Genomic DNA, 19,323 nt, shown 5'->3' with positions numbered 1-19,323 from the left:
GAATTTCCCAGAGTTAAAACCAGGTCATCGGCAAATGCTTTAGTCTTATACTGCTTGTTTCCTACCATTATCCCTTTTATCTGTTGGTTATTTCTTATCGCTCTTAACAAAACTTCCAGGACCGTGATGAATAACAGTGGTGAAAGCAGACATCCTTGTCTAGTACCCTTCGTTATTTTTATACTTTCTGTCACCACGTTGTTAACTATTAATTTTGCTCTTTGGTCTTTATATATTGACCCTATCCCATTCAATAGGTTTTGTCCAATGTCCATCATTTCAAAGTTTTTTAACATAAATTCCCAAGAAATATTATCGAAGGCTTTTTCCGCATCCACAAATATTAACATTGCTTGCTTATCAATCCTGTCATTCAAATATTCCAAAACATTGATTATGCTCCTAATATTGTCTTTCATTTGCCTGCCAGGAAGAAAGCCTGCTTGGTCTTCATGTATCAACTCCTTTAACAATTTTTTCATTCTATTTGCCAATATATTAGCAAATAATTTATAATCATTATTTAAAAGCAAAATCGGCCTGTAATTCTTAACTTGGGTTAAAGAAACATTGCAAATTGTTGATTGTTTTTCTTAGCGCGCCATCCTGCAATGTTCCAGGACAGCAGCTTTAATTCTCTGTCCCTCCATGGTGTAGGTTTATTGGGTCCACGGAGACCAGTGACCCCTTTACATCTAAAAAAACACTCCCATTAAGTTTGTCAATAGGCACCTGCTGCATAAGGGAATGATTATCCATAGCTCTTGGGGACTTAAGGGGGTGGCTTGGGCTTGGGGGAGTAGCTATTTCATTTGGGGAGAGTTTAAGATAGTTGAACCAGGTACTTGGAGATGTGACAGTCTGTTTTAGTTTTGCCTTACCATACACCAGCGGGGGCTGCGATTGGTCTTCCGAATCTACACATTTAAAGGTGCCTCCCACCGTCCTCTTGTCCACTAGGCACTTGGGGGATATAGGCCGTGTGTGTGAGCCTTCCGTAGTCTCAACATGGGCCACCTTTTTGGTCAGTCTGCTTCTCAGGGTGTCCAGTCTAACCAAGATTTCCTTTTGGGCTGGTGTCTGTAGTGACCAGAACCGATTTATTAAGGCATGTTCTTCTATGGAGAAAGAGTCCTCTCTGTCGTTCGAATGAAGTTGAGTCTCAATAGGAGCTTTGTTTTCCTGCTGATGCACTAGGCTCTGGTTTTGTTGCATGTGCACTCTATCGTTTTGTTCCTCTGTTCCTGGTCTCCCTTCCCCCTTGGCTGCCAGTAGGGCTCTGTTTTCAAAGATTCTTAATAAATCTATTCCTTTCTTTGAGAATAGATTTCTTGTTCTAAAGATAAAGCTGACCAGATTATAATCTTTAAATGTGATCAGGGCGCGGACTGAATGTCCATCTTGATATAGGTAGTCTATACTGTCTATGTCGGTTGCCTTAACTGCCCCAGGTAGAATGTTGTTTATAATAGTCGGCAGGTGCCTCACGCGGTCTGTCCCTGGGCGAGGACCCAGTGGTTTTGGATAGTTCGTGAATATCATCTTTTCCTGGCTTAGGACCAGGATCCATTCTTTCTTTCTACTGGGGCCTTGGAGTTCCCGCGGGTTTCCGTCTATATTGGAGATCCCGAACTTACTTCTGTTTGCCGTTGCTACAGGGATCCTAGGTGGGTTCAAGGCAGGAGCATCCAGCTGTAGTTTGGTTGCTTTTGTCAGGCTGGGCGAACATAGGGGGAGAACAGCCGTGGGGGGGCTTATTTCTTTGTATGTACTTGGGGAATTATTTTCACATATGGGGAGGGGTTTGGTCTTTGGCGCGTCTCCCTTGTCAATCTCTTTGGTGCCTTGAGCTTTGATTTTTTTTGTGGGTATAGGAGATGATGATAATAAGTTGAAGAGTTTCTGCCACTGTTTTTTACTGACGTGTTAGGTTTTTCTAGACGGCTTAAAATTTTTGATGTTTTTAGTTTTCTTCGTCTTGGGTTCCGGTTTTCTTTTGTGTGAGTTCTTTTTGGGTGGTATGTAGATTCTAGCATCTGAGTCCAGGGTCTGATCTGTGGCTCTTTTTGCTTGTTTGAAATTCTCCACAAGCGTCAGGAGTAGGCCATTTGTTACTGCTAGGACGTTTTTTATATTGTAGAGGTCTGTGCGTATCTGATCTATTTGATCGTGTAACTGGTCACCCCTCTCTTCTATACTGTTGGCATTCGCTGTAGGCTGAGGGTCTTGCTGGTTTTCCCTGAGATTCTGGGGGTCTTGCTGGTTTTCCCTGAGATTCTGAGTTGATTTTTGGTGCTCGAGGTCATTGGGGTTGGGGGAATTGGTCATCCAGGCGTTCTCAGCTAGGTCCAGTTCCTGCACCCAGCTCCTGGAATAATTTGGTCTTTTGTGCTCAGTTTGTAAGTCTTTGCGTTGTATTGACCAATCCAGCACAGTAGGGGCAATTTCTTTTGGAGTGCTCTCGTGCTGTGGATTCTTATTCCCTTCTTTATGGGGGAAGTAATTGGTGATTTTACTTTGCTTCCTTCGGGGCTCCCACTCCTCCTGAGAGGATATAGGTGCAATTCCCAGGTCCATATAGTTCTTTCTTGTGAGGACCATGTTGAGCGTGGAAAAAGGTAATTGAGAGCAGTTTGCTGGAATCTCTTAGTCCTGGGTTTTTTGGCTTCACTTGGCTCAATCACAAGACGAATTATGTTTATCTTCCAGTTTCCCACCTTCAAAAGGTGGGAAGGGTTGTTTTACAAACAGGGTTTCATGCTAACGCTTCTGTCCTGTGGTGCCTTCCCCCTTATATTTGCGAGCAGAAATACCGAGGCTGTCTCCAGTACCCTCGTCACCCTCAAAGAAGTTATAAATGACTAATAAATCAGGATGGTTTACTGCAGCAAAGTAATAGGGCTTGTGCTAGGAGAGAAAATGAAGCAGAACTTGCCTTCAGTATCAGCCGCTCCTTATTTCTCGGCGTCCTTCGTCTTCTCCTTTGTAGATTAGTTTACAAATTCCTTTGTATATTAGTTAAGGAACAGCTGCCAAATGTTGTGGATAAAATACTGAGGCCGATAAAAGCTAAATAAAAACTGATAAAATTAATAAAAACTGATAAAACTAATAAAAACTAATAAAAACTGCACAACTGCTGCGGAGCTCACGTCAATGCTTCCACTAACGACGCCATCTTCGAGGCGAAGGGACTGTTCCTGGGACTGTTGCTTGCAATACTGCTGGTGATGCTTTTGATGAGCCTGAGAGCTGTTGCAATGCTGAAACGTGTCTGTGTGAGGTGCCTGGAGAGGGGCCAAGTGTTGGGAGCCCTTTACCCACCAGAGGGGGTGCAGGAAAACGTCCTGGGGGCCCTGTGAGCAGTGGGGGGGGGGCAGTGAGCAGTGAAAGCTCAGAGAAGCCTCTTTCTCTAAAGGCTGCCAAAAGTTGTTTACACCGAGAGCTTAAGCCTAGCCGTGAGAAGCTGAATGCAGCTAGAGGCTTCAAGGCCAGCCACCTGGAGCAAGGAGAGATAAGAGCTGCGAAGTTGTGTGGGAACGTTGAGACAAGTCCAGTCTCCATGGCAACTGAGAGAGTTGCATCTATGGAAGCTGTGAAAGTCGTGGGCAAGTCTTCTTGCCGGGGGGAGTCTGTTGCCGTGACAACCAGAGAGAACAGCTGCAGAAGCCCCAAGGAGGGGGGTAGATTGTTGCTATGGCGACCCAGGAATGTCAACAACAGAGCTTTCTTTCTGTCATAATTGACTCTGGAGCGATAAACACGCTTGTGCCATCTAGCTGTCTGTTAAGAAATTGCAAGACAGTAAAAACTGAGAAATTTGTGACTATTGCGGACGGGTCCAGGAAGAGACTGACCGAGACAGGCTTTTTCTTCTGTCCTTTTCTTAAGCATGAAGTCAAAGCTTTTGCAGTGCCTGGTTTAACTAACTGTTTGTTAAGTGTGCATGATTTACTTAATGATGGTTTTCAAATTTCTTTTGCAGGTACCAAGTGTGAGTTTTCCAAGGAAGGGAAACACGTGTATACAGTGCAGGCTAAAGACAATTTGTTTGCTGTTAATGTGCCTTTTTCCACAGGAGAAGGAGAGGACACCGAAGATGCCAAGGGGCAATGTGTGAATGTAGCGCCCCACAATGGTTGTAACCATATTTGGTACAGGCGCTTCGCCCATTTGAATTGGAACCATCTTCAGAAGGCACCAGAACTGACGGAAGGGTGCAAATTTAGGAGTTGTGGAAAATTTTTAGATTGCAATGCATGTAAACAGGTCAAAGTTGTGACATGCTCCTATCCAAAGTCAGAGAGACAGACCACACAACCCTTTGAATTGATTCATGCAGATTTGTGTGGACCCATGTCTGTTGAGTCACTGGGAAAGTCAAGATTCTCTCTGATCTTGATTGATGATTTTTCGAAATCCGCTTGGACCTTTGCTCTCAAGTCTAAAGGGGAGGCGGCTAAAATGATCAGGGATTGGATCACCGCAGTGGAGGTAACCTTTTCCACCAAAGTTCGTGGTTTTCAAAGTGATAGAGGTTCTGAATTCACTGGTTCTGCTTTACAGCATTTCTTTAGGGAGAAGGGGATTAGCCACAGATTGACCGCTCCTTACTCTCCACAACAGAATGGCGTCACGGAGAGAAGGAACAGGACGGTGCAAGAAGCAGTGTCTGCGATCCTGTGGGACGCAGGGCTACCCCAAAAGTATTGGTCTGAAGCTTGGAAATATGTGGTACATATGCAGAACAGAGTGTACAACTCTAGTGTGGGGAATACACCGTATTTCTTACTGCATGGGAAGAAGCCAAAGGTTCACTACCTTCGTGTGTTTGGTTGTGAGGCCTGGGTGCTCATCCCAAAGGCTCTACGCAAGAAAGGTGAGCCAAGGTCAAAAAGGATGATCTTTGTAGGGTATGAGCCTGGCTCAAAAGCCTGGCGATTTGCGTACCCAAGTGGGGACCAGTCTAGATTGGTTGTAAGCAATAGTGCTGAGTTCTGTGAACAAGCCGGTTGGAAACGTCTGCACACTAATCCAGACGTGATTTCACAGCAGTTCTATGACTCAGACGTTGAGGAGGAAGAGGAAGTTGTTGCTGGGGACCAAGGTCCAGAGCAACAGAGTCCAAGGCAGGGACAGCTCAGGATCCCTCAGAGGGGGGAACCTAGAACACCTCCTCAGGCAAGTGTCAAGCTTGAGCAAAAGAGTGAGCCTTCTTCACCTGTTGAACCAGCTGTGAAGCCCAAGAGGCGCAGCAGGTCAGAGGGGGAAGACACTGAAGTTGAGGATGATTTAGCTGGACCCAGTGAAGCAGCAGGGTCACCAGGTTTCACACTGAGGAGATCAGCGAGGACAAGGAGGCCTCCTGATCGGTACGAAGCTTCAGGCATCTGGGTAGGTTCAGCCAGATGTGAACCTGATTCCTTTGAGGATATTCAGAGTTTACCTGAGGAAGAAGCAGTTAAGTGGCACAAGGCAATGGACAAAGAAATGAAGTCCATGAAAGATCTAGGTGTGTTTTCACTCACAGAGTTGCCACCAGGTAAACAGGCTGTGAGTTGCAGGTGGGTTTACCGTTTGAAACCCACGGACACTGGAGAACCGCAGTATAAAGCCAGATTAGTTGCTTGTGGATTTTCTCAGAAGAAGGGAATACACTTCACGGAGGTGTATTCGCCAACATCACGAGCAGAGACTCTGAGAGCGCTGTTAGCTTGTGCAGCACAGAGAGGCTGGAAGGTAAACCACTTTGATGTGGATGTTGCCTACCTAAACTCAGATCTCCAGGAGGAGCTGTACATGAACCCTCCTCCGGGGTTTGAGAACTTGAGGCAGGGTGTTGTGTGGAGATTGCACAAATCCATCTACGGATTGCGTCAATCTGCCAGAAACTGGAACATGTGCCTGAATGAAGCCTTAGAAGAGTTAGGTTTCAGAAGAAGTGTTGCTGATAGTTGTGTCTATTTGAGAGGTTCAGGTGCAACCCAAGAATACCTACAACTCTGGGTAGATGACATTTTATACTTCTCAGCAACAGATAAGCAGGCAGAAAAGTTTGCCAAAGAGCTAGGTAAACGGTTCAAGCTTAAACAGCTTGGTGCTGTCAAAACTTATCTTGGTGTCAGTGTTGATCGTGCACAGGATGGAAGTTTCTTGCTCAGTCAGAGAGGTAAAATTGAGCAACTGCTTCAGAAAATGAGAATGAGTGATTGTGCAGGAGTGAGAAGTCCTATGGAAACTAGTTTTGTGAAAGACAGCCAGCAAGTAGAACGCGCTGCGTTCGAAAATACTGAAGTGTTTCAGGAGTGAGAAGTCCTATGGAAACTAGTTTTGTGAAAGACAGCCAGCAAGTAGAACGCGCTGCGTTCGAAAATACTGAAGTGTTTCAGTCAGCCCTAGGGAGTTTGTTGTACTTGTCCCAGTGGAGCAGACCAGATATAGCTTTTGCTGTCAATCTGCTCAGCAGGGAAGCTTCAAACCCTAGTGTGCAAGCCTGGAATGGCATCAAGAGAGTTCTGAGGTATTTGCAAGAGACCAAAGACCTTTGTCTTAGGTTACCAGCACAGGGAGAAGTCAAACTGACCTGCTATGTGGACTCAGACTGGGCTAATCTTCAGGATCGCAAGTCTGTGTCTGGCCTAGTGGTTAAGTTTGGGAACTTAGTAGTTGGATGGAGGTCCAAGAAGCAGAGTCTTATAGCGCTCTCCTCCACTGAGGCTGAGTTCAGTGCTCTTTCAGAGGTGTGCAGAGAAGTAGAGTTCTATGCTTGCTTAGTGCAGGAAGTCTGTGAAGTGGATTGTCAACCGATACGTGTTTTTGAGGACAATCAACCATGCCTACGTTTGGCAGAGTCAGGCCAGTTCAAAGCCAGAACGAAACACTTAGACATTCGCTTTCGGAATGTGTGCCAAAGCGTTCAGGAGGGATTAGTAGTGCTGAAGTATTGTCCCTCTGTGAAGAACCTAGCTGATGGGTTCACGAAGACATTCTCCTTCCAGAGACATGGAGAGTTTTGCGAAGGCCTGGGTTTGGGATGACCAAGGGTTGATTCTTCCCTCAGACGCGATGCAAGAGGGGGTGTTGGGTGTAGTGAAGGGTTAACCTTCTGTGCCTCGGCTCTGAGGGGAAGGGCTTACCAGGGAAGTAAGCCAGGATGTGACGTGAGCAGTTTGGAATGCTCTGTGAGTTCAGTGTGGAAACCGAAAGTGCAGTCTACTAACTGCGCAGCTCCGAAGAGGGAGCAGAAACATGCAGTTGCATTCAGATGAAGTTTTGATCTGTATATAACTTGCTTTTGGAACAATAAAGTGACTTTAGAAACAGAAGCAAAGTCTTAGAGAATTCTTCCTTTTTATCACACGCTGCTGTGCTATTCTGCTGAAGACTTTTTGTGCTAAAAGTTGAAGCTATGCTGGTGTGTGTGTGTGTGTGTGTGTGTGTCCGTCCGTCCATGTGGCCGCTGTGTATTCAACATTCCACCCCCTCCAAAGCATCCTAAGAACCTTAGTTTTCCTTTCACAGTGCTACGATTCCCAGCACCCTTAACAAACCATTGTTCCCAGGACTTTTTGGGTGTGGGTGGGAGGAGATGTGCTTTACATGTGCGGTGTGCAGGCATCTCCCAGCACATGTGGGGGGGGGGATTAAAGACTAACTATTATGCTTTTCTTCCTTAGACCAGCTTGATGTTGAAAAAGAGGTTCTCTGCGTTGAGGAACACACGCCATTTCACAGCGAAGCAGAACACGGGCTGGATGGTCACTCTGCCATTGCATTCGATGAAGTCAGACTGGCTTTGCAAAGGAGCTTGCCCCTGAAGCCAGTTGGTTGCCTGCCTCTGGCTGGCTGGCAGCTTGGCACCAGCAAAACACAAAGAGACAGCCCCATGCAACCTCACACCCAAAGATTTCTGCCCATGCTTCAGACATGCAGCCCTAAGAGCAGCTCTTACTCCCACTCTAGGCCCCTCTGCCCCAGACTTCCTCCTGATGTAGGCTACAGGATCTGGGAAGTCTGATCCAGCTTTGAGGTGTGGTTCCATATGGCCGTTAGTACTGTTGTGCTTTTGCCAAAGAGCCACGTGGTAAGGAAGATCTGCAAGCATGCTTCCTAGGGGGTCCTCTTTAATCCTCAGATGTGCCCACAAAGGCATGATCCAGCACCCTCATGCCACAGCTGCCTCTGGAGTGACCCTCCCTCCGGTAAGAGGTGTGCCGCACAGCTGAGTGCCTGGTTGTTTGTGTAGGGTGGAGGCTAGGAATCTTGTGGGCTCCCAGATATTGCCAGATCCAATGGCCTTCTGCCTCAGCCAGCATGGCCGACGGTCAGGGGTGATGGAATCCAACAACATCTAGAGGGCCATACAATTCCCCATCCCTGGTCTAGTGAATTTGAGGTTCTTGATTTCTCTCCCTCTGCCCCCTTTTGCCTGGAAATCACTTTGGCAGATTCCTTTGGAGGATTTGGGTGTGACAAGCTGTAGCAGCGCACTGAATAAAACAAGTTTGAGAAGCTGAAACACCAGGCTGTTTTCTTTTCTAATAGAAATATTCACTGTGCAGTTCACAGGCACAAAACACAATGTTGATATTGTCCAGGAAATGGGTTTTCAGTTGGAGGGCATGGGTTGCGTGAGAGCATGTTATGTGGGATAACCAGTCTCATATAACCAACATGCTTCAGTCTAATTAGTGCATGAAGGGGTTAACATCATAGAGTAAGCTGTCCTGCCATCTTAGCCATGTCTCTTTCCCTTACCTTGGGAGTGAGTTCTGATCTATTTTGGTATTCACTTCTTCAGTGTCTAATGTACTGTAGTTTTCCCTGATTTTATGGTTTTATCTTTCTGTAAACGGCGGATGTTTTTGCCTGGAGGGGGGCCGTATTCTGCAATGTGCTATCAATGCAATAATAGTGTAGCTTTCTAATGGACTGTCCACGCAAACATCATTCTGCTTTCTCAGTTGCTGTGCAATGCTTCGCCAGGGTTACCACATCCTGTGTTGTAGCTCAGCAAAAGCAGGACAAAATTCCTCTAGTATGGCTCACAGTGAGGGCTGCTGAGAGTTGGGAGAGATCTCGGAGGCCAAAGAGTTTGCTTTTCTCCTCAGTACAGGGGATCTTGCCAGCTCTTCACCCCTGACTGGCCGAAGATGCCCATCTCTCATCCATGCAGCTCCACAGCGTGCCTGGATGATGACTCAGATGGAGCTGGAGACACCATTCCTGAAGGATGCAATAATCTTGCAATTGTGGTGGACCAACTACATGCCAACAGGATGTCGAAGTGAATGGGCCTTGGCCTGACCCAGCAAGGCTCTTCAAATGCGCTTATGTTCCCCTGACTTTGGGGACGCCTTGCAGGAGTCTCACCCGTCTCATGGCTATTCTTCTAGTGTGGACCAGTTCGACAAGCTCTCCCCCGAAAGCAGGTGCACCATCCAGAACATGCTGGCGCTGTACCTGAAGAAGAAAGCGAACACAGACCAGGAGGCAGGGACTTCTAGGGGAAGCGAGGCCTTCATGAGGGAAGCCTTGAATCCTCACGTGCTCCACGGGATCTGCTTCGACCCCACCACCCGGTCTTCTGCTGCAGCAGATGAGGATGGGCATTCCTCCCCTTTCAACCATCTGGTGGAGTCACTCTTCCCCTGGCCCAGAACAGGAGGCTCATTCCCAACAGGCAGAATGCCTTGCACGTGATCGATGGGCCTGTGCTCACTGTGACATAGGCAGGGCCAGATTTATGTATAGGCTAAGTAGGCAGAAGCCTTGGACCTCTAGATCTAGGGGGCCTTGCCAGCCTGCCCGCTCCCCAGTGCCGCAAACAGTCTTCCCTCTCCCCAAATTGCAAACCCAAGACTTCATGCAGGGCATTTCTCCCCCATTTCAAGGACATTTTGCTTCAAAAGGAAAGCTGGACTTGGAGAAGGCAAGCAAAATGCGAGGGAGATAGTGAAAGATACAGGAAATTGAATGCAGATTTCCAAAAAATAGCAAGGAGAGACAAGAGGGCCTTCTTAAACGAGCAATGCAAAGAAATAGAGGAAAACAACAGAATGGGAAGAACCAGAGATCTGTTCAAGAAAACTGGAGCTATGAAAGGAACATTTCATACAAAGATTACCATAATAAAGGACAAAGGTGGAAAGAACCTAACAGAAGCAGAAGACGTCAAGAAGAGGTGGCAAGAATACACAGAGGAATTATACCAGAAAGATAGGGATGTCTCATACACCCCAGGTAGTGTGGTTGCTTAAATATATTGTTGTTGTTTAAAATATATTTTTTACTAGCCTGCTCAAGAGGATGGAAAGGCAGGCCACTACTAGCATCTCAGCAGACTAGGAAAAACAAACAAGCCTTGCAGAAGAATGATCGAGAGGACTTACCTTCAAGCAGGATCTGTTTTAGAGTCGAATTTGTACGTTGGGATGATCTTGATCTCTCCCTCTGTGAAATCAGCAAAAGCTGTCTTTTGGTTTTTTTATATAATATTTTTTATTAAGTTTTTTACATAAAAGGAAAAAACAAAAGAGAAAAACAAAAGTACAAAACGACAAGAACAACAACACACACAAATCAAATAAAAACAATTCCATTTTCGTAATATTCCTTGTGTTTACTTATTTCCCAGACTTCCCCACACCTCCCCTCACTGTATTCCAGTTCATATATTTAATCAGCAAATCCCTTCCCTCTATCTTAACTTAATCTTTATCTTAATATCTTAATATATCTTAATCTTTTCTTAATATCTTAATATGTTAAACCTTTTAATTTTACACCTTTTAACCTTCGAATTTTCCATACCCCTTCACCACTTTGTTGCTAATAACCTTTTAAGCTCAATCCGATGTCATTCTAACATTCATTAATCTTACAATATTTCTGTAAATAGTCTTTAAATTTCTTCCAATCTTCTTCCACCGTCTCTTCTCCCTGGTCTCTGATTCTGCCAGTCATTTTTGCCAATTCCATGTAGTCCATCACCTTCATCTGCCATTCTTCCAGAGTGGGTAGTTCTTGTGTCTTCCAATACTGCGCAATAAGTATTCTTGCTGCTGTTGTGGCATACATAAAGAAAGTTCTATCCTTCTTTGGCACCTGTTGGCCGACCATGCCCAGGAGAAAGGCCTCTGGTTTCTCAAAAGCTGTCTTTTGGGTACGCTAAATGTTTAGCTAAAGCCAAAAAGAAATCGCTTATCAGCAGAGAAGCAAAAGACCCCCTGTTGCCTGACAATGGAGTCTATTAACAGCCACTGTTGTGCTGGAAGACCAAGGTGAAGTACTAGTAGGTTAAAGTTAAAGGTAAAGGGACCCCTGACCATTAGGTCCAGTCGTGACCGACTCTGGGGTTGCGGTGCTCATCTCGCGTTATTGGCCGAGGGAGCTGGCGTACAGCTTCCGGGTCATGTGGCCAGCATGACTAAGCCGCTTCTGGTGAACCAGAACAGCACACAGAAACAGTGTTTACCTTCCTGCCGGAGCGGTACCTATTTATCTACTTGCACTTTGACGTGCTTTCGAACTGCTAGGTTGGCAGGAGCAGGGACAGAGCAAGGGGAGCTCACCCCGTCGCGGGGATTCAAACCGCCGACCTTCTGATCTGCAAGTCCTAGGCTCTGTGGTTTAACCCACAGCGCCACCCGTGTCCCACTGTTAGTAGTACCCAGTGGCCATTTGTTTTTCTTTTTTATATATATAAATAATTTTTATTAATTTACAACAAAACAAAACAAAACATACATTGTTTTCACATTTCAATTTTCCAAATCTTTCTTTTTGGACTTCCTTCAGCTTTTCCGTAAATCTTTCGTAATCATTATTAATTTCCGCATTTCCTTTTTTTACCATTGTCATTATTTATATCTTTTTCCCCTCTCATTCCTTTTAACAATGTCTCTCGCGTATTCACAGTGCTCTTTTAAAACCTTCTAGCGTTATTTGACCATCACTTATATTCTCCAGTTATTTAACAAATTTCCCCCAGTCTTCTGTAAACTTTTGGTCTCTTAGGTATCTAATCTTTCGAGTCATCTTATCCAATTCAGCATAATCTAACAACTTAGATCTCCAGTCTTCTATTGTTGGTATTTCCTGTTGTTTCCATTTTTGTGCCAGTAACACTCTTGCAGCAGTCACTGCATATTGGAGAAACTTACTATCTTTTCTCTTAATGCCTTTCCTAAAATGCCTAACAGAAAGACCTCCGGCTTCTTTGTAAAAGTATACTTCAAAATCTTTTTCAGCTCATTGTATATATCATTTCCCAGAAGTCTTTCACTCTCTTGCATTCCCACCACATATGGTAAAATGAACCATCTTTTTCTTTACATTTCCAACACTTATTACAGGTCTTATACATTTTTGCTAATTTTACCGGTGTAATATACCACCTATAAAACATTTTCATCACATTCTCTTTCAATGCCATACATGCTGTAAATTTTAAGTTCTCCTTCCATAATTTTTCCCAATCTTCAAACTGTATATTATAACCAATATCTCTGGCCCAATGTATCATAACCGACTTTACTTCCTCATCTTTTAGGTTCCATTCTAATAACAAGTTATACATTTTTGACAAGTTTTTAACCTCCTTATTTACTATCTCTGACTGGAATATTGAGTCTTTATCTGCATAGCCCCGTTCTTTGACATCCTTCCTGAACATTTCATTTACTTGATAATAATGCAACCAATCATATACATACTTTTTAACTTGTTCATATGGTTTCACTTTCCACTTTCCTCCCTCTTTCAATAACAATTGGCCATATGTTGCCCAATCACCTCTCATATTCATTTTCTTTACACTCATAACTTCTAGTGGTGATAACCAGTGTGGTACTTTAGGTTCCAATAGGTTTTTATACCTATCTCAAACTTCAATTAGCGGACCTCGGAAGATGTGGTCCCCAAAACCTTTGTGCACCTTCTTTTTATCCTTCCACAAATACGCATGCCATCCAAATCTATTGTCATATCCTTCTAGATCTAGCAGTTCCTTGTTGTCTAGTTTTATCCATTCTTTCAACCAGCAAAGGCATGATGCCTCATAGTATAATTTCAAATCAGGCAGGGCAAAGCCTCCTCTTTCTCTTACATCTGTTAAAAGTTTAAATTGTATTCTCGGCTTTTTGCCCTGCCATATATATCTTGAAATCGCTCTTTGCCATTCTTTAAAGAGTCTACTCCCCTTAATTATAGGGATAGTCTGGAACAAAAATAACATTCTTGGCAATACGTTCATCTTAATTGTAGATATTCTTCCCCAAAATGAAAATTTCATTCTTCCCCACACTTCCAGGTCCTTTCCTATTGCATTCCATACTGGTACATAATTATTCTGGAACAAATCAATATTCTTTGGAGTTAACCATATTCCTAAATATTTCACCTTTTTGACCGCCTCTATTTCAATTTGCTGTTGCATTGTTTCGATTGCACTTTGGTCCATATTCTTCACAATCATTTTATTCCATAATATTGATTACATTTCTTATATTGTCTTTCATCTGCCTGCCTGGAAGGAAACCAGCTTGATCCTTATGAATGTAGTCTTGTAGTATTCTTTTCAGCCTCTTCGCAAGTATTCCTGCAAATATTTTGTAGTCTGTGTTCAACAATGAAATCAGTCTATAGTTTTTGACTTGGGTTAAGTCTGAATCCTGTTTTGGTAAAAATGTGATATATGCTTCTTTCCAAGTTTCTGGGATGTCTCTTTCTTTTAAGATGTTATTCATCACTTCCTTCAACGGTGTCAGCACAATAGATTTCATTTCATTATAGTATCCTGCGGTGAATCCATCTGGCCCAGGAGCTTTTCCCCTTTTCAAATCTTTTATAGCTTCTTTAATTTCTTCAATTTCTATTGGGGTATTTAACAACTGTTTTTTCTCAGTCGGGATCGTCTGCACCTTTTTCTCTTTTAAATATCTCTCTATTTTTCTCAGATTGTTTCTTTCTTTTTTCTTATATAATCCTCTATAGTAGTCCAAGAACCCTTTTCTTATCTCTTTCGGATTGACTATCTCTTCTCCTTCAACCATAATTTTATTTATTGTATTTTGTTCTTTCCTTTTTTTAATTTGCCAGGCCAACCATTTTGCGGATTTGTTCGCATGTTCAAAGTTGTTTTATCTCAGTCTTTTGATGTTCCATTCTACCTCTTTGTTTATTATCATTGCAAATTGGCTTTGTAATATTTTGATGTTTTCTTTTGCCTTTCGATTGTTCGGATGCTTGATTAGTTTTTGTTCGTTGTCCATTATTTGTTTCAATATTTCTTTTTTCCCTTTTTCCCTATTTTTATTCTTGATTGAATTCTGTTGGATAAAGAATCCTCTCATCACTGCTTTACTCGCATCCCAAACTACATTTATTTTTGTGCCTTTATTACAGTTGTCTACAAAATATTCCGTCAATTTCTTCTGTGCTTTTCCTACAGTTTCCTGATCGTCTAGTAGATAGTCATTCATCCTCCATCTGAAGGTTCTTTCCTCGTATCCTTTCAGTTCAAATTTTATTGGATTATGCTCTGAAATCACCTTCAGTTGAATTTCTATTTGTTGGGTTCTTGGAGTGAGTTCCGTCGAAATCCAAATTTGATCTATCCTAGACATTGACTGGTTCGGTTCCGAATGGTAGGTAAACTGTTTATCCAATGGGTGTCTGAGTCTTCAAATGTTTATCAGATTAAAATTCTTTATCATTGAGAAAAAGGACTTCGGTAGTTTCCCTTCTTTGCTTACTCCATCTCTGAGTCTGTCCATCATTCATATCTCCCATTATTATTGGAGATAATAATCACTCCATTCATATCTCCCATTATTATTATTTTCTGATCCATATATTTGAATAGTTTTTCTTCCAAAGTTTTATAGAACTCAGTCTTATTTCCATTAGGTGCGTAGATCCCGACTATAATTATATTTTCTCCTTGCCATTTGATTCGAACCGCAATTATCCTTCCGTCTTCATCTTTAAATATTTGTTGGGCTTCGATTTTGTTATTTATGTAGATGACCACTCCTCTTTTCTTTTGCTTATCTGAAGATATGAATTTGTTCCCCAATCTTTTGTTGATCAATATCTTTTTCTGTCTTCTTGCCACATGTGTTTCTTGTAAACAAATTATATCTAAATGTTTCTTCATTAAAAATTGTTCAATTCTGTTTCTCTTTTTTTATCATTCATTCCATTAATGTTCCAATTCCAAATTTTTAGCACCATATCTTCTGAATTTTAAATTTAATAATTTTTATTAAATAATTTTATAATTTAGCTTCTTCCTCTTCCTCTTCTTCTTCTTCTTCAACTGTCTTCTTCCCCTTCTCTTCTTCTTCCTTTTCTTCTGATCCACCTGATGCTCCTCCGTCAGCTCCTTTATCTTCTTCCTTTTCCGATCTTAGTTCCTTATATTTTCTCAGGAATTTCCCCATCTCTTCCGGGCTTGTCAATCTATGTCTCTTGCCTCTATATGCAAATGCTATCCCTTCCGGGAACTCCCATCTGAAATCGATCTTATTCTTCTTCAGCGTCTGTACCAATGGTTTGTACAGATCTCTTCGTTTAAGTAGTCTGATCGGAACATCTTTAAATATAATTATGTAATTCCCATTTATACTCAATCTTTTCTCTCTATTCTTCTGCAAAATTGTGTTCCTCACTTATCTATCTTTAAATGTAATCAGGCAGTCTCCTGTAAATCTCCTTGCTTTTGTTGATTTTACTCTCATTCTAAATGCGCTTTGCACTGTTTTTGCCATCTCTTCAACTGGTATCTCCAACCACTGTGCTAGTTCTGAAATCAACTTATCTTTGATGTTTTCTCCCTGTGCCTCTGGTACCGCTCTGAGTCTCAAATTCACTTCCCTCTGTCTGAGTTCATTCATAGCAATTAAATCCTTCATATCTTCCTGTGCTTTACTTAATTCTCTCATCTCCATTTTCATTTTCTCTTCCTCCTTTTTAACATCTTTCATCTCTGATCTTGTCTTCTTCATTCCCTCTTCCAGCGATTGTGTTCTTTTAGCCACCTCCTTCAATTGCCCTTTCAATTCATTTACTGTTTCATCAATTTTTTTGTCCATTTTTCCAATTTTGTTATCCACTTGCTCTAATTTTGATTCCAACTTTTTTTCACTCTGTTTAATTTCTGCAAATATTTTTAAAATCTCTGCTTTAAATTCTGCTTCCTGTTTGGACCCCTTTCTTTCTGTTGGTGTCCCCTCCATCCCTTTCTTTCCCAAATTAGATATTTTTTATTAAACAATTTCACACCCTTCTCCTTATTTTTAAATATTCCCACCAACCTCCCTTTTATAATTCCTTCTTAAGTTTCCCAACTTAAATATGTAATAAATCAACAAAAAATATCTCAGTTCTCAATTTACGTTAATTCTTAATCATCAATAATCAGTCCTCTTCTTGCCTCCAATCAGGCTAATCCATTTTGTATAAATCGTCCTCTTCTTGCCTCCACTCAGGCTAATCCACTTTTTGGGTTGTTCAAATTATATTCTTTTTAAATTCCGGGGCCCAGTCCCAATTCTCCCTTCCAAGTAGTCCCACTAAGTACTAAAATTCCAAATAAACAAATGAAGACAAAAGCAGAGAGATCAAATCAGTCCAGGAACACAGAGAGTAGAACAAAAATATCTCCAGGGTAGAGAACCGATCAGCGGTCCAAATCCCCTCCCCCAAATAGGGGGGATTTATCGTAATATTGCTCTTCCAAAAAATTTATCAAATAAACTTGTGGCTGAAAACAGAAAAATAAACTGTATTTTCCTTGTCTACCACCAGGGGGACAAGCTTAATAGTGTGGCGTAGTTTCAAAAGTTTTTCGGTCTAAGTTTCTAGGGCTATAATTAAGTTCACTCCAAAAAAGAAATACGGAAATCCACTGCAAAAATCATAAGCTATCAGAAATCCCAACTTCCAGGTTCAGAAATATTTTGGTTTTTAACCTCTTTAATTAAGTTGTAGAGAACGCTCAATAGTTAGTAATGGCGTCGAAGGCTTCTCTTCCGTTCCATAGTCTTTTGTTCTTTTCAAAAGTGAAAGTAAAGAAGCACCTCTTACTTAAATAAAGTCCCTCAGTTATACAGAAAGCTTCCTTTTAAATAACATTTATCCTCTGTTTCCCCCTTAATTTAATAGTGCTTGAAGTATTCTGTCACTTCAGGCAAGTTACTTTGTAGCATAAAAGTTGCTTATGGGGGAAAAGAAACACTAACCGCCAGGGCGACTCACTTTCCTTTGTTGTAGCTCTGCCAATGGTGCTGCGTCTCCGCCGATTTCGGCAGCCGGCTGAACTCGGGAGAGATCTTCTTACTCCCCGGGACTGTCGCGAATCCTCGCGGCGTTTTTAGCAGAAACGCTCTGAGTCCCAGGTTTTTCCAGCGCAGTCTTTTTAATGTGAGCTATATACAGGTATATACAAAAACAGTCCATACAGAGTACCTGCTCCTTAAGGCAAACGAATACTCTCCACCACAGCACCACCATCCCACAGCACAACCACCACACCCACTGTTAAACAGGCTTTCCTTTTAAAACAAGTGATAGCCAATCACATTAACCCCATTCCTGCTGAGTCACTCTGACCCAGCACTTTACAGAGTATTGCATCATCCTGTTGAAGCCTGCAGACTTACTCAGTATCGTGAATCCCAACAGGGACTTCCTTATTTAATCCAGAAATTATCGCTTTTGAATTTGGTGCCGGGTTTCGATGTTTTGAGAGCAAAGCGCTTCCTCAGCACGCTCGGGGCTTCGCTATTCGGAGGTAGATAATGGCGTCCCTCGACCCGCTCATCCGCTCCGCCGTTCTCTTCGCTTCTATGAAGCTACCTGATGGCCGGGCGAACCGCTTCTGGTACCGCCGGGAACCTGACCTTCTGGACTCCCACCAGAGGTATTTTTGGGGGTTACTGCGCCCTGTAGCACCCCTAACCCCTCTGAAATATCCCAGGATTCTCCTCTCGGCAGAATCCCCGCTTGCGACGAGATCGCGCTCCACCGGAAGTCCTTGTGGCCATTTGTTTTTCATGTCTGCTTTTATGATATGTTTATCAGTATGTGGTTAGCAGCTTCAGATCCTACTGTTTTACAGAGGCTGTTTAGCTTGCTCTTTTTACCCCTTTACTAGACAGGCTGTATTTCTGTGCTGTTTTCAGAGTGGGGAATGCCCATTCCTTCATGGCCAGCATGGAAACACAGAAGGCTAGCCATTTAGGAGGTTTGCAAAGAGGACAAGGGTGTCACGGGGTAATCTTCTAGCAAACAAGCTTGGCACAGCAGATCTGAGAGGTGGTTTTCTGCTCCCGGAAAGCCAGCCTGGAAACCAGGTTGCCAGGTGAAGAAAGAAGGGAGAGATCAACCAACTCACTTGCCTTCAAAGAATTTCTGGTTGCCTGTGGCTACTGGGATAGTGCTTAAATATCAGGCTGGCTGACACATCTTTAAAAATACAAGGAAAAAGCTTTTTTTCTTTCATTCGCAAAGCTCCTTTGGGGCCCCGAATAGCTAAGCTGAGGAAGAAGTGGCTGGTATTACTTGTTTGTTCTTGGTCCTGATCTTGCCTGCCCTTGCACACTCCTGTTGTCTTTGCATACTTAACCAGCACGTCTGTTCCGATTGGAGTCCTATTCCTGCAGTTCCACATCCTTCTCTTTGGCACTTGGGCATTCGGTTCCAGGAGCTGGACCTGAGAACAGAGGCTTTCTTCTACTTGGACTCGACAAAGGAGCAAGAGTGGCTGACAGCTGTGGAAAAGGCTTTGCGTTCCAAATCCAAGTACAAGAAAGTAAGTCCAACCCTGCCCATTTCTTCAGCAGCCAGACAGCTGTCAGGAGCTGGAGTGAGGAGGAGGAGGAGGAGGAGGAGGTCAGCAAGAAAGAACACCTGGTGTCAGTGGTGTTTTATTCAAAAGAAGCCAACATTCTTTATTCAAAGAAACCCAAACCGTGCAGGCCTCGTGATCACAGAAACCTTTCCCAACAGTGAGGTAGTTGTGAAGGCTGAAGGTTGCTACCCTCCCACCACTCTCTGAAGTCTCCTCCTCCCTCTGGTCCTTCCCAAGCAACCTGAGACTCTGACACCTTGCCTGTCTTTGCTCCATCCTCTTAATTTCTCTGTGTTCTGGGAGACCAGCAGGGAGGGGAGCTGATCGCAGCAGGATGGGGAGACCCCCTGGCTTCTTCAGCAGCCTGCCTGATCTCTGCCTCTTGACTCCCGCCTCCAGCCTCCACTTCTGCCTCGGATTCTAGGCTGCTGTTTGCCACAGAATCTTCCTGCCCTCCTGCCTCTTCA

At 43.2% G+C, this 19,323-nt stretch overlaps 1 protein-coding gene across 1 annotated transcript in view; it reads left to right on the top strand.

Moving 5' to 3' along the window:
• The window catches only part of LOC310668799 (uncharacterized protein), a gene marked incomplete at both ends in the record, with an annotated part of 214,164 nt that overhangs the window by 155,843 nt on the left and 38,998 nt on the right, over window positions 1–19,323 (top strand).

Source organism: Podarcis tiliguerta, assembly GCF_965153285.1.
Source record: "Podarcis tiliguerta genome assembly, chromosome: W".
NCBI lineage: Eukaryota > Metazoa > Chordata > Lepidosauria > Squamata > Lacertidae > Podarcis > Podarcis tiliguerta.
The sequence above is the reverse complement of the archived record's forward strand: the minus strand, read 5'-3'. Positions and strand labels throughout refer to the sequence as shown.